Below are 16,425 nucleotides of genomic sequence, written 5' to 3' on the forward strand. Positions count from 1 at the left end.
CTGACTTGTGCCTCGTAGATGGTGGACAGGCTTTGGGAAGTCAGGAGGTGAGTTATTTGCCTCAGGATTCCTAGCCTCTGACCTGCTCTTGTAGCTATGGTATTTATATGGCTTCTCCAGTTCAGTTTCTGGTCAATGATGACCCCCAGGATGTTGATAGCTGTGCTATGTTGGTCCATGATTCTAAATCTCATTTTCATGGAGAGAGGGGCTCACAGACCAGAGGGAACAAATTGTCAACTTAAATCTCCAAGACACTCCTGGAAAGCCACATGACCACAATTAGCGTCCTTTGTCCTCCTCTTCATACACAGCAGGGAGAGATTTTCGAGGATCCTCATCCCACCAAAAGTGTAAAATCGAGTCAGATCAGAACAAAAGCCTGAAAAGGGAGCTAATCTATTTCCCTCCAATTAAAGCGAAGAAAGAAAAGCATGCATATAAATTATAAATATAAAAAGGTTGAGTTCACGTTTATTATATCAACACAATCCAGGCAGATCTGCTGAGCCAGAGCAAAAAAACCAGGAGATTTAAAACTTAAATGAGTTACGGCCAAAACCTCTTACGCTCATGTTTTCCGTAATTTTTTTTCACCAGTTCAAGATTCAATTCATCCAAAAAACTGGCCACACACCCAGTCGAAGTTACGAGAATCTGCCAATTGTGCTGCTTCGGGAGCGCTTTTCAAACTAAAACCCTTATTAAATTTGGTGGCATTGGGCAGCACAGTGGCGCAGTGGTTAGCACCGCAGCCTCACAGCTCCAGCAACCCGAGTTCAATTCTGGGTACTGCCTGTGTGGAGTTTGCAAGTTCTCCCTGTGTCTGCGTGGGTTTTCGCCGGGTGCTCTGGTTTCCTCCCACCACCAAAGACTTGCAGGTTGATAGATAAATTGGCCATTATAAATTGCCCCGAGTATATAGGTAGGTGGTAGGGAAATATAGGGACAGGTGGGGATGTGGTAGGAATATGGGATTAGTATAAATGGGTGGTTGATGGTCAGCACAGACTCGGTGGGCCGAAGGGCCTGTTTCAGTGCTGTATCTCTAAAAGAAATATATATATATTTATTTCCAGCTGCATTTATAAAACTGCACTACATTACTGCTCTTAAATACATCAAATAATGATTAGTAATGGACAAGAAAAAGAAACAATTATGTTCTATTACACTGCCCCATTGCACTAGCTCATGGCAGATTTTACATTTGTGATTATGCACATTACCTTTAGTGGAAACTTTAGAGAATAACGAAGCCGGTGCAATCTCAGGCTTGGGCTGATAAATGGTAAGTAACATACTCACCACACAAGTGCCAGCCAATGATCATTAGTTTAGTTTAGTTTAGAGATACAGCACTGAAACAGGCCCTTCGGCCCACCGAGTCTGTGCCGACCATCAACCACCCATTTATACTAATCCTACACTAATCCCATATTCCTACCACATCCCCCACCTGTCCCTACATTTCCCCACCACCTACCTATACTAGGGGCAATTTATAATGGCCAATTTACCTACCAACCTGCAAGTCTTTTTGGCTTGTGGGAGGAAACCGGAGCACCCGGAGGAAACCCACGCAGACACAGGGAGAACTTGCAAACTCCACACAGGCAGTACCCAGAATTGAACTCGGGTCGCTGGAGCTATGAGGCTGCGGTGCTAACCACTGCGCCACTGTGCCGCCCTATCATCTCCAACAAGCAAGAATCTAACCATCTCCTTTTGATATTCAACGGCATTACCATCGCTATCAATATCCTGGCGGTCACCATTGACCAGCCATATAAATACTGTGGTTACAAGAGCAGGTCAGAGGCTGGGAATTCTGCAGCGAGTAACTCACCTCCTGACTCTCCAGAGCCTGTTCACCATCTACAAGGTACAAGTCAGGAGTGTGATGGAATACTCTCCACTTGCCTGGATGGGTGCAGCTCCAACAACACTCAAGAAGCTCGACACCATCCAGGACAAAGCAGCCCGCTTGATTGGCACCCCATCTACAAACATTCACTCCCTCCACCACCAGCGCACAGTGGCAGCAGTGGGTACCATCTACAAGATGCACTGCAGCAATTCACCAAGGCTCCCTCGACAGCACCTTCCAAACCCGTGACCTCTACCAACTAGAAGGACAAGGGCAGCAGATGCATGGGAATACCACCACCTGCAAGTTCCCCTCCAAGTCACACACTATCCTGACTTGGAACTATATCACTGTTCCTTCACTGTCACTGGGTCAAAATCCTGGAACTCCCCTCAAATCCCCTCTAAACCTCCTGCCCCTTCCCTTAAATCTATGCCCCCTGGTTATTGACACCTCCGCTAAGGGAAAAAGCTTTTTCCTATCTACCCTATCTCTGCCCCTGATAATTTTGTGTACCTCAATCAGGTCCCCCCTCAGCCTTCTCTGCTCTAAGGAAAATAATGCTAGCCCATCCAGTCTCTCTTCATAGCTGAAATGCTCCAGCTCAGGCAACATGCTTGTGAATCACCTCTGCACCCTCTCCAGTGCAATCACATCCTTCCTATAGTGTGGCGACCAGAACTGTACACAGTACTCCAGCTGTGGCCTAACTAGCGTTTTATACAGCTCCATCATAACCTCCCTGCTCTTATATTCTATGCCTCAGCTAATAAAGACAAGTATCCCATATGCCTTCCTAATCACCTCATCTATCTGTGCTGCTGCCTTCAGTGATCTATGGACAAGTACATCAAGGTCTCTCTGACCCTCTGTACTTCCTAGGGTCCTACCATCCATTGTATATTCCCTTGCCTTGTTAGTCCTCCCAAAATGCATCACCTCACACTTCTCAGGATTAAATTCCATTTGCCACTGCTCTGCCCATCTTACCAGCCCATCTATATCATCTTGTAATCTAAGGCTTTCCTCCTCGCTATTTACGATTCCACCAATTTTCATGACATCTGCGAATTTACTGATCATTCCTCCTATATTCACGTCTAAATCATTAATGTACACTACAAGCAGCAAGGGTCCCAGCACCAATCCCTGTGGTACACCACTGATCACAGGCTTCCACTCGCAAAAGCAACCCTCGACCATCACCCTCTGCCTCTTGCCACTTAGCTAATTTTGGATCCAATTTGCCAATTTGCCCTGGGTCCCAGGGGCTCTTTCCTTCTTAACCAATCTCCCATGCTGGACCTTATCAAAAGCCTTACTGAAGTCCAAGTAGACTACATCAGCAGCTTTACCCTCATCTACACATCTAGTCACTGCCTCAAAAAATTCAATCAGGTTTGTAATCATGATATCCCCCCGACAAAGCCATGCTGGCTAACCCTGATTAATCCCTGCCTCTCCAAGTGGAGATTAATCCTGTTCCTCAGAATCTTTTCCAATAGTTTCCCTACCACTGATATTAGCCTGTAATTACCTGGTTTATCCCTGCTACCCTTCTTGCATAATGGTAGCACATTCGCTGTCTTCCAGTCCTTTGGCACCTCTCCTGTTATTTCCTCCCTTGCCTCACATAACAGCTTGGGATACATCTCATCTGGTCCTGGGGATTTATCCACTTTTAAGCCCGCTAAACCACTAATCCCTCCTTCCTTTCAATGTTAATTTGTTCAAGTATATTACAATCCCTCTCCCTGATTTCTACACCTACATCGTCCTTCTCTATAGTGAACACAGATGAAAAGTAATCATTTAAAACCTCACGTCCGGCTCCACACACAGATTGCTACTTTGGTCCCTAATGGGCCCTACTCTTTCCCTGGTTATTCTCTTGCCCTTAATGTACTTTAAAAAATGCCTTAGGATTTTCCTTTATCTTGCCCACTAATGTTTTATCATGCACCCTCTTCGTTCTGCTAATTACATTTTTAAGTACCCCGCTACACTTTCTATACTCCTCTAGAGCCTCCGCTGTTTTCAGTGCTCCGAATCTTCCATAAGCCTTTCTTTTTTTCCCTTATCCAACATTCCTCTATATCCCTTGACATCCAGAGTTCCCTGGACTTGTTGGTCCTACCCTTCACCTTTAAGGTAACATGTTGGCCCTGAACTCTCACTATTTCCTTTTTGAATGACTCCCACTGGTCTGATGTAGACTTTCCTACAAGTAGCTGCTCCCAGTCCACTTTGGCCAGATCTTGTTATATCATATTGAAATCAGCCTTCCCCCAATTCAGTACCTTTATTTCTGGTCCATCTGTGTCCTTTTCCATAACTACCTTAAATCTTACAGAGTTATTGTCACTATCCCTGATATTCTCCCCCACTGACATTTCTACCCCTTGTCCAGCTTCATTCCCTAGGATTAGGTCTAGTACTGCCCCTTCTCTAGTAGGACTTTCTACGTGATGGCTCAAAACGCTCTCCTGTATGTACTTTAAGAATTCCGCTCCCTTTAAACCTTTTGCACTAAGACTATCCCAGTTAATATTTTTTTTAATTATTCATTCATGGGATGTGGGCGACGCTGGCCAGGCCAGCATTTATTGCCCATCCCTAATTGCCCTTGAGAAGGTGGTGGTGAGTTGCCTTCTTGAACCGCTGCAGTCCATTTGGGGTAGGTACACCCACAGCGCTGCTAGGAAGGGAGTTCCAGGATTTTGAAATCAGGATTTTGAAAGGGGAAGTTGAAATCCCCTACTATTTTTACCCTATTATTTTTGCACCTCTCTGAGATTTGCCTACATATCTGCTCCTCTATCTCTCCTTTGGGCAATGGCCTGACTATCAAATGAAGTGCCTTTAAAAAAAAACTCATAAGCAAGGATACAAATATCTTCAAGAGAAAGCTTTCAAATTACCAGTCTTATCTTTCCTAACTTTCACTGGCAAGTTCTGGACTTCTTGGAAATTTTACACTATATCAACAGTTTGAACTCTAATTTCACCATTGTGTGTCCCCAAAATTCCTTTATTAGCTCTTGTATCAGCCAGATCTAACTTCCAGTTCCCAGTAATTATAATTCTACTTCATTTTTGAGCCCTGGAGAAACTTTGCAGTCCAATACTCATAATATCTTTAAAACAGAAATCATCCCATTTGATTCCAGGCATTACCACATTTTGTTTGTTTGTTCTTTATGTTCGATGACATTTAAGTTTCTTAAAAGTAACTTGAAATAACAGTGTAGCTGGGATGACAAGTTTTGTTAACGCTCCATTTATTTCTTCCCAAAAGGACTTTATTTCTCGATATTCATAGAAATCACCTAGACTATCTTTTGTTGTTTTTTTCTAAATGTCATTATCCCCTTAAACTTCAAATAAATTCCCCTTTGAGAGCTTGAAATAACCACTCATATCAATTTAATTTTGTTAATCGATTTCAATTTCTTACGCCCAGGCTTGGTGGTATTACATGATGTTTTACAGTGAGACAGAAGTGCTTGCAACAAGTTTGGAGATAACTTCTATATCTCTCCTTCTCAAGCACTTTGTCTCAGTCGATAACAAACGGGCTGAATGGGTTAAGGCCAAGTTTTTGAAAGGCAAAGCCTTTCATATGAATTTGTTGTCTGCAGATAAGTTCTTAAATTCTCCAAAAAACAAAACAGCTAGACCCCTTGCTGTGGCATCAGTACTCATATGGTCCTGGAAACCATTGTCCCTGTTAAAAGAAAACACAAAGAATCCATTGTAGCTCTGCCCCAGAGCCCAATGGGTTAATACGTAAAATTACATCTGTCAATTTAGAAACTTAAAATTTAATATATAAATTTTACTTTCAGAAGTGCAAAGGCTGTGTGGTGAATTAAATGGAAAAAAACAACAGGTGCAGCAGGGTTAATTTCTCTGTCAATTTTCAAGGATCGAAACAAAACATTCTCCAATGCACCACTTTCATAACTTAAAAAAAAACTTTCCCAATCAAAAAAGAACCAAACTCCAACCAAACTCCATTTTAAACTGTGCTTTCCAATTCTTTTTTGGTATCCTTAGGGACTGAAAACAATAAAAATTATCAGTAATATTATCAACTTCAAACGCAAACATTTGCATCAGGGAAGACTTCAGTTGTTTGCAAACTTTTTAACATCCTTTTGAAAGAGGTTTCTAACCTAAGCATTTGTTTAATACAGCCAGGATGATTCCAAGTTCCAATTCACAGCAATACACATTTAAAATTCAAAACTGCTAATGTTATATGAGTAAGCCTTGTATCCGGAATCAAAGATTCCCTCGTACCTTGATAACATGGAAGTTCATTGTGACCACTAATAAAATTCCAGTTTTCCCAACTTAACAGGTTAGTGAACCTTAATAATTTAAACTTAATTCAGACCAATGTTTACTAATTACATACAGAACAGAATAGCACGTGCTCTTTTTAAAGCAAAGGTAAATTACGTAATATTTCTTGTTCTTTCTTCAAGTGCCTTTCCAAATGACTAATGAAACTAGACAAGGAAGAAAACTAAAGAAAAGTTATTTACCATTTTTACAACTAAAGACTTAACACCAGCCTCTTAAAGACAGAATACCACAATCGTGCAAACTTTGAACAGACAAAATCTTTCCCATAACTCCTTTATTTATCCTTTCCAATTCCTGATGTTTGCTACTTAAAAACAGTCGGTAAGACATGTCTTTAATTTAAACTGCAAAAAAAGCAAAAGTGGGTTTTAAACTTTGGTCCAATTAAAGCAAAGTGTTTTCAAACTTCAAATTGAATTTCTGCCAGACATCTTCAAGGCTGAAGCTTATTTCTTACGAAACAAATCTTAGTTCTTTCTCACAGTTACAAAGCTAAACTTAAAAATAAAAATACCCAGGTTCAACAAGGGGGTGTAAAAAGAGGGCTTTTGTTTCAGACATGAAACAATAAAGAGGTGGGCAACAGCAATCAGGAGAAAGCCTTGAGTGAGTTGCTGTTATCCAGGCTTCGTGCTGCTATGTTGATGTGTTTGTTACAAGGACATCTCCAATCAATCTCACTCTCAAAGCCATTGGCCTCTAACTAATCAATTGTGACATGCACTGTCTAAACAATAGGTATGTCTAGTATTGTAGGTACAAAGGTGTGTTCTTCACACGTTTACCCTGAAGGAGTAAAAGAGCTGAGTAGAAACCTACAATGTAGACCCTCTCCTGCCACCAGAGCTCATCGAGGAGGTCATTGGAGAATGGCCAATGATTATCCATAAATTGATCTTCCGATATGGAAGACGTCGGGCTGGGGAGTGGCTCATGCAGCGCCCAAACCCTAGTTTCGACCAGTTGGACCGAATGGCCTGTTTCCCTGAGGTAGACTCAATGTAACTCTATGATATACCCGAAGGTGGCTGCATTTCCTTGGGGAAACCGCCAAATTCCCGCTATTGTAAACGGGGCCGGGATGATTTTAGGACTGAGAATTAGCGGGGTCCTTCTGGCATAGCAATGCAGTCATTCTTTTCATAAAAGTGCCAGGATTTTTTTTTTGCATATGTGCTACAGTTCTCCTGTGGTTCATTGGTAATCTGGGGCTGAATTCTTGGATCCCGCCAGGAGTTGGAATAGAAGTGGGCGGGGACCAATGCCAGTGCTGGCTGGCGTTGCCGGTTTCCCGACACTGTTCCTGGCACCGGCGAGTTCCACTAGGGTGGGGGGAGGGCGGCCCCGAGACCCTTCCCGATTCATTAAGCAGGCCAATTAACATTGTTAAAGAGCTCATTGAGCGCTCACTAAGGGGCATGTGATTTTCACAGGGGCACACGGGCTATGCACTGTCTGGGACAGACCAGCTGAATGGAGGCGGATCCACAATGGGGAGTCAGCCATGGCCGCCCCAGGGAATTAGCTGGGCCTCATTAAAGTGTGAACAGCACAAAGGGGACCTAGGTCATTGGGAAACACGTACCATTGTCTCAGCACAGGTGGTGGGGAGACTGGGCAGTAAACGCTTGGCCAGTGCAGGAGGTCATCACCCTCCTGGCATCGCAGGGGCATTAGGAGGGACATGGCTGCCAAATAAAATTGGGCAATCAACTAAGCACAAGGAAGGCAGCAGCTGGCAATAGGGCACGCCTCTCAGATTTCAGGTCCAGTGGTGATTGATGAGCAACACACTCCACAGGAAGGGCTGAGCCCCTGGCATCAGGAGGGCAGAGGAGAGGGACAAGGGACACAAAGGACATGGAGGCCATACCCTCAGCATAGGATCTACTGATGAAGACATAGCTACCTTGACATGACTGAGAATCAATCCCGGAGGAGACTGCGACTCTCCAGGCAGATGATCACAAAGCCTTGTCACTGAAGACCTCACGCCTCACAGCACTGCTCGCTGTACACTGTCAGTCGCTGTCAAAGTTGCTGTGGCCTTGAACTTCTTTGCGTCTGGAACCTTCCAAGGATCAGCTGCGGACCTTGGTGGCATCTCGCAAACAGCAGCACACCGCTCCATCTCACAGGTCATTGATACCCTATTTGCCAGAGCCGGACAGTACATTAAATTCCAGACAGATGAGGCTTTGAAGGCACAGAGGGCAGTGGGTTTCGCCTCCATCACTTCCCCAGGTGCAGGACACCATCGATTGCACCCATGTGGCCATCAAGGCACCAACTGACCAGCCAGTGAGATTTATCAACAGGAAGGGCTTCCACTCTCTCAACATTCAGCTGGTCTGAACTACAAGAACTTCCTATATATGTGCGTTCATTTTCCTAGCAGCTGCCATGACTCCTTTATCCTCACTCCAATCCCCAAACTACATGGATGAATTCCAGGGGACAAGGGATATCCTTGAAGAGATGGCTACTGACCCCTCTACAAGAACCTGAGACAGAGGCACAGAGGCAATAAACCGAAGGCATCTTCTCATTACGACAACCATTGAGCAGGTCATTAGGCTCCTGAAGATGCAGTTCCAGTGCCTGGACCAGTCGGGTGGCACCCTGCAGTACAATACTGCAAGGGTCTTGCTCATTGTGGTGGTCTGGTGCGTTCTTCATAACATGGCCCTCCAGAGAGGTTTAGACCTTGAGGATGAAGAAGTCCTGGAAGGGCACAGCTCATCTGAGTTGGTCCCCTTGTGGCCTCAGAGGAGGTGGAGGCAGCCTGCTCACTTGTCTCTGCCTACGGTTAAGAGGCATGTGGCGGTTGTCCTCCTCGTTGAGCTGCCTGTGGGGGAATCTCCAGAGGTTGCTGCACCTGCAGCATTGCAGGGGGCAGCCTCCATCACTGGGCCCTGCTACGCAGATGCTCCCATAGACAGAGGAGCCATAGAGGGCAAAGGTGATGATGGAGCTCCGTAATGGGTGGCTCCCTCATTCTCCTCGGTGGCATCCTCAGCCTTTGGCTGGTGCTCTGGATAGCTGGAGGGGAGCACCAGCAGGGACACAACTGGCATCACCTCCAGACATCCCTGCGCCATCAGCACCACTGTCCAGTCTATGCTGGATAGTGTGGCGTGCATCCTGTGTACATCAGTGCGCAGTTCCTGCCACGTAGAACTCTCCATGATGGTGGCCACTCTCTCAGTGGAGGAGTTCATGTGCTCAAAACCCTGAGCCATTCTGGCACACATGAGCTTCCTCCATTCTCAACCCATGACCGTGCACTGCCTCAAGGAACTTTGATACGCCGACGCACGTCTATTGTTGGTGAACTAACTACAACCTCCTTTCCTGTGATTGCCAAAGCCCAGCATCTGGTTCCACCTAGCCAGCGATGCCCAGATGAGCAGGGCTGTGTCTGCCCTCCCTCCTCTGAGAGGGGCTGCCCACAGCTGCCTCTGCCTCTGTCACCTCCTCCTGCTCACTCCTGATGTGCTCTTCACTCAGAGCCACCCCATCTAAACACCCCTGAGGGCCCACTGAGGTTACTAAATCTGCGCTGGTGGAGGGTGGACTTGTAAAGTGCGTCTTTGGAGCTCTGCCGTTGCTGCTCTTGGCCCGGTGATGATGAGGGAGAAGGTCTCCTTGCCTCAACGTCTGCACCTGTGGGAAACACACAAAGAGATCATGAGAACTAGCCTGTAACAACTGGAGCTCTGTTCCACTGAGGACAGGAATCTAGACTGAAATGGCTGATGAGATGGGGCAGTGGGACTAATTGAATAGCTCTTTCAAAGAACTAGCACAGGCATGATGGGTCAAATGGCCTCCTTCTGAGCTTTATCTTTCTATGATTCCAAGCAGACTGCTTCCAGTAGTTGAAGGATCAAGAACGAGGGAGTATTTATATAAGATCAAACGTAAAAGGTTTAGAGAGGCGAGAAAGAGAAATTTCTTCACACAGTGATTTGTGAGGCAGTGGAATTAATTTCCAGGGTTAATGAGACAGGAACTATGTCAATGTAGGGGATTAGCTTGTATAGGGGGTTGAAGGGACATGATGAATAAATATCATTAAAATTATTTTCTCATGTCGAGCGTAAATCTGGCTGGTTTAATTTCTATGTAATTATCGCAACAGTTCTGCTGACCAGATGGATACTGGCAAATCAGACCGACTGCATTTAGTCAGACTTCAGACTCTGCTCACAGAGTCACAGCACTGGGCAAAAATATCAACCACAAGCCCAGGCTCCTGGAATATGCCGAACTCTTCAAGTACAAACTTTAATGAAGCCTTGGTCCAAACATGGACAAAAGAGCTGAACTCAAGAGGTGAGATGAGAGTGACTGCCCTTGACATCAAGGCAGCATTTGACTGAGTATGGCATCAAGGAGCCCGTGCAAAAACTGGAGTCAATGGGAATCAGGGGGAAACTCTCCGCTGGCTGGAGTCATACCTAGTGCAACGGAAGATGGTTGTGGTTGTTGGAGGTCATTCATCGCAGTCCCAGGACATCACTGCAGCAGTTCCTCAGGGTAGTGTCCTAGGCCCAACCATCTTCAGCTGCTTCATCAATGATCTTCCTTCCATCATAAGGTCAGAAGTGGGGATGTTCGCTGATGATTGCACAATGTTCAGCACCATTTGCGACTCCTCAGATATTAAAGCAGACCCTGTCTATATGCAGCAAGACCTGGACAACATCCAGACTTGGTCTGATAAGTGGCAGGTAACATTCGCGCCACACAAGTGTCAGTCAATGACCATCTCAAATAAGACTGAATCTAACCATCTCCCTTGATGTTAAATGACATTACCATTGCTGAATGCCCCACTATCAACATCCTAGAGGTTACCAAGGACCAGAAACTAAACTGGACAGGCCACATAAATACTGTGACTACAAGAGCAGGTCAGAGGGGAGGAATGCTGTGATGAGTAACTCACTTCCTGTCAGCCCAAAGCCTGTCCACCAACTACAAGGCACAAGTCAGGAGTGTGATAGAATACTCTCCAGTTGCCTGGATGGGTGCGTCTCCAACAACACTTAAGAAGCTCAACTACATCCAGAGCAAAGCAGCCAGCTTGATTGGCACCCCATCCACCACCTTCAACATTCCCTCCCTCCACCACAACACACAGTGGCAGCAGTGTGTACTATCTACAAGATGCACTACAGCAACTCACCAAGGCTCCTTAGACAGCACCTTCCAAACCCGTGACCTCTACCACCAAGAAGGACAAGGGCAGCAGATGCATGGGAACAACCCCACCTACAAGTCCCCTCCAAGCCACACACCATCTTGACTTGGAACTATATTGCCGTTCCTTCACTGTTGCTAGGTCAAAATCCTGGAATTCCCTTACTAACAGCAGAGTTGATGTATCTACACCACATGGACTGCAGCAGTTCAAAAAGAATTCTCATACCAAATTCCATTTCTTATGTAATGTGATTCTCAAACATAATTGAAATGAAAAGTGTAGACAGATGCAACAGTCCAATATTAGACTCCTAATATTTGATTCAAAGTGATTTCATTTTGTTCCATTTATTGAGGCTTCTATCATCTATTTAACTCTACCCTACCGTACTCATGTCAAAAACCAGCCCATCATGCCACCTGAGCTGGATTATGGATTACGACAATGGCAGATGGTACATGGACAACATCAAGTAATGTCTTCTACTACCTGTCAAAAATCTCAGTTTTTAAATCCAGTTTTAAATAATTCCTTAGAATTAGACTGCCTCTGCCAGGAGTTCTTCCGTACTCTGCTTTCAGGAGGGACGTGATTCAATCCTTTTCCTCTTCCTACATTTAATATATGAACTGGTGATGTACTTGCCCAACTGCAAGGTTTGAAAGATGCAAATTGTTGTTAACAATTAGGTCAAGAGGTCTGCGTTCAATCCCTGGTCTGTGCTGAGGTCGTTACTGTCAGTTGTGTTCTTAGAAGAAAGAACTTATGAACATACGAATTAGGAGCAGGAGTAGGCCACTCGGCCCTTCAATAAATTCATGGCTGAACTGATTACTCCACATTTCCACCTACCCCCGATAACCTTCCACCCCCTTGCTTATCAAGAATCTATCTACCTCTGCCTTATAAATATTCAAAGACTCAGCTTCCACTACCTTTTGAGGAAGAGAATTCCAAAGACTCATGACCCTCACAGAAAAAAATTCTCATCTGGCTTAAATGGGCGACCTCTTATTTTTAAACAGTGAGCCCTAGTTCTAGATTCTCCCACAAGGGAGACATCCTTTCCACATCCAGATTGATTCCTTTGCCTAACAAGAATCTAAGATTATCAGGGGTAGATGGGAGGGTGGAATTCGAGACAAACAGATCAGCCATGATCTTATTGAATGGCAGAGCAGGCTAGATGAGCCAAATGGCCTACTTCTGCTAATTTGCAACGCTGGGTTACCTACCAGAGATGGCGGCACAGTGGTATACAGTTGGGAGGGAGTTGCCCTGGGAGTCCTCAACATTTACTATGGACCCCATGAGATCTCATGGCATCAGGGGAAACATGGGCAAGGAAACCTCCTGATGGTTACCATCTACCGCCTTCCCTCCGCTGATGAATCAGTACTCCTCCATGTTGAACACCACTTGGAAGCAGCGTTGAGGCTAGCAACGGCATATAATGCACTCTGGGTGGAGGACTTTAATGTCCATCACCACTACCTTTTGAGGAAGAGAATTCCAAAGACTCACAACTCTCTGAGAGAAAAATTTCTCCTCATCTCTATTTTAATGGGTGACCCCTTATTTTTAAACAGTGACCCCTAGTTCTAGATTCTCCCACAAGGGGAAACATCCTTTCCACGTCCATCCTGACAAGACCCCTCAGGATCTTATATGTTTCAATCAAGTCACCTCTTACTCTTCTAAATTCCAACGGATACAAGCCTAGCCTGTCCAATCTTTCCACATGAGACAGCCCGTCCATTCCAGGTATTAATCTAGTAAACCTTCTCTGTACTGCCTCCAATGCATTTACATCCTTCCTTAAATAAGGAGACCAGTACTGTACACAGTACTCCAGATGTGGTCTTACCTATGTCCTGTATAGCTGAGGCATAACCTCCCTACTTTTGTATTCAATTACCTTCGCGATAAATAATAACATTCTATTAGCTTTCCTAATTACATGCTGTACCTGCATACTAACCTTTTGGGATTCATAAACTAGGACACCGAGATCCCTCTGCATCTCAGAGCTCTGCAATCTCTCACCATTTAGATAATATGCTTCTTTTTTATTCTTCCTGCCAAAGTGGAGGTTGATTGGTAAATGCAGAGAGGTCAATGACTACAGGGCATAGATTGAAAGTGACTGTTGGGGAGATTAGGAAAAGTTTTTTTCACCCAGAGGGTGGTGGGGTTCTTGAACTCACTGCCTGTAAGGGTAGTAGAGGCAGAAACCCTCAACTCATTTAAAAGGTGCCTGGATATGCACCTCAAGTGCCGTAACCTGCAGGGCTACGGACCAAACGCTGGCAGATGGGATTAGGCTAGATGACTCAGTTTTTGGCCATTGCAGACACGATGGGCCAAGTGGCCTCTTCCTGTGCTGTAAACTTTCCATGATTCTATTAGAAAACAGAAAATGCTGGAAATACTCATCAGGTCTGGCAGCATCTGTGGAGAGAGAGACAGAGTTACACTTTCAGGTGGATGACTTTCATCAGAACCCAGAACCTGTTCCTCCTGATGCCCTGGTCATTATTTCTAGATAACACTTGTTCCATTTTGATCTCCTGAATTGGTTTCAATCACCTGTAGGGTGGTCAGAGAGGAATTTTTCAAAGCACTTTTTCCCTTACTGGCCCAGGGCTTTTTCTCTGCTTTTTTGCCACTCCCGGACTGCAGGGGAGGGGAGGGGTAAGACAGTGGGGTGGATGGGGAAGGGTGGAAGTATTTAGTTATGATGCTGTGTCCACCATGGTGTATGGGGACAGGCTTGATGGACTAGCTGTTTGTAATTTACATTTCTGTTCCTCGTAATCCAATCCCTCCATCCCCTCAATCCCTCTGTCCCCTCAATCCCTCCATCCCCTCAATCCCTCCATCTTCTCAATCATTCAGGACATTCTAGGCTTTTTGTTCCATTTTCTCCATCGTCTTTCTCTGTAAGAGTGTGACTGGGAATGGGTAAGGAGTCTGAACTGTTCTCTGGTCCCTGACAATCTGTGTAAGATAGGCTCTCTCATAGAATCATAGAAAGTTTACAGCTCAGAAAGAGGCCACTTGGCCCATCGTGTCTGTGCCGGCCAAAAAACGAGCCACCCAGCCTATTTCTACTTTCTAATTCTTTAAGTCAATTCCTTATCTAGGATCTCACAAAGGCCTAGGCCAGAACCAAGAAACATTGGCCATGGTGCAGTGACCACCCACCCGAAATATGGGCATTGGATGAGGCCAGGACTAAACTCAGCTGCAATGTGTCTATTAATACCACAATATAACAATAACTTGGAAAACGAATAAATCAAGTGTATTAACAACTGACTATGTGAACTTAGTATGTTCATTATTTGGATGTTACTAACTTGAGCCTTGAAATTAAACAGTGGAATAATAGGTACAAAAACTTACCTCTCTGCTCTTTTCCAAGAGTCACTAATTTATTTTATATAGAATAATAACTCCAGTAAAATAGCAGAGAGGAGTTTCAGACAAACATCTAAAATAGTCATACTTGCTATTTCACAGTGTCATTGTATATTATTTTGTTAACTCAACTGAGAAAATAGTAACTCAATAAATGAATGACGATATCATAGAACACAAAGGGAGACCATTCAGCCCACCATGACTCTGGTAGCTTCTTGGAAGAGCTAACCAATGAATTCCACTCCCCCGCTGTTGCTCCATAGCCCTGCATTAGGTTATATTAACTTGGTGTAGTAATTATTTAATAAGAATTTGCAGCCATGTACCAGGATATACCAAAGTGCTTTACAGCCAATTAATTGAAGTGTAGTCACCATTGTTATTGTCACAAAGAGCGTGCATGCAAGATCCCACAAGAGACAATGAGATAAAATAAAAGAAAGACTTGCATCTATATAGCATCTTGTGCAATCTCAGGACGTCCCAAAGTGCTTTACAGCTAATGGGGTACTTTCAAAGTGTAGTCACTGTGGTAATGTAATGTAAGCAATGAGTTAATCTATTTTGAGGAGTAAATGTTGGTCAAGACACTGGGAGATCGCCCCTGCTCTTCTTCAAATAGCACCTTGGCATCTTTTACACCAACCTGAGCAGAAAAGCAGAGCCTTGGTTTATCTCATCTGAAAGACGTCATCTCCGACAATTCAGCATTGAAGTGTTGTCTGATAGAAATTGCTGATAAGTCCCAGGTGTTGCTACGACAACACCGTGTTAGCCACGTGCACTAATCTTAGTACAAAACATCTTACACACAATATGGGCAAATGTACCTGGCAAGTGTATATTTACATAACAAACAACCACGCCATTCACTAACCAAGGAAGAAAAGCTCTCACAAGAATCAAAAAACACTCACACACTCTCTACTTCCCATCTCAGCATTTCACCAACTAAATGTACATTAAGCTTAAAGTTCAAAAACAAGAACAGAAAATGCTGGAAATACTCAGCAGGTCAGGCAGCCTGTGTGGAGAGAGAAAGTTAATGTTTCAGGTCAATGACCTTTCATCGGACTAAAGTTCTGTACTGAACTGTCCTGACAAAAAATTATCAGACGGAAATGTTAACTCTGCTTCTCTCTCCACAGATGTTGCCTGACCTACTGAGTATTTCCAGCACTTTCTGTTTTTATTTTTGGATTCCGCAGAATTGTGCTTTAGCATTAAACTTAAAGTTCACGTGCATAAGCCGTGCATGCATGAGTATTGAGATCACATGGGTCAAGGGCGGTGTCTATTTCTCACTTGTTATTTGCTCATCAGAAATGCAATTAGCAACATCTGGATTCCCAATTGGCTACATGTGGCAAGTAGCCATTGTCTGGGCAACACTGGCCCAGATTAATGTGGTGGATTCCTGCAGTAGGGCTCAGAAAACACAGCTACAGGCTCAAAGGTAAGAGTGCTACCAACTGAGCAGATATTTAAATTAAATAACCCAATAAATTAATAACATGATTTATTAACTTGGTAAATTAATAAC

Source organism: Heterodontus francisci, chromosome 25, assembly GCF_036365525.1.
Source record: "Heterodontus francisci isolate sHetFra1 chromosome 25, sHetFra1.hap1, whole genome shotgun sequence".
Classification (NCBI taxonomy): domain Eukaryota; kingdom Metazoa; phylum Chordata; class Chondrichthyes; order Heterodontiformes; family Heterodontidae; genus Heterodontus; species Heterodontus francisci.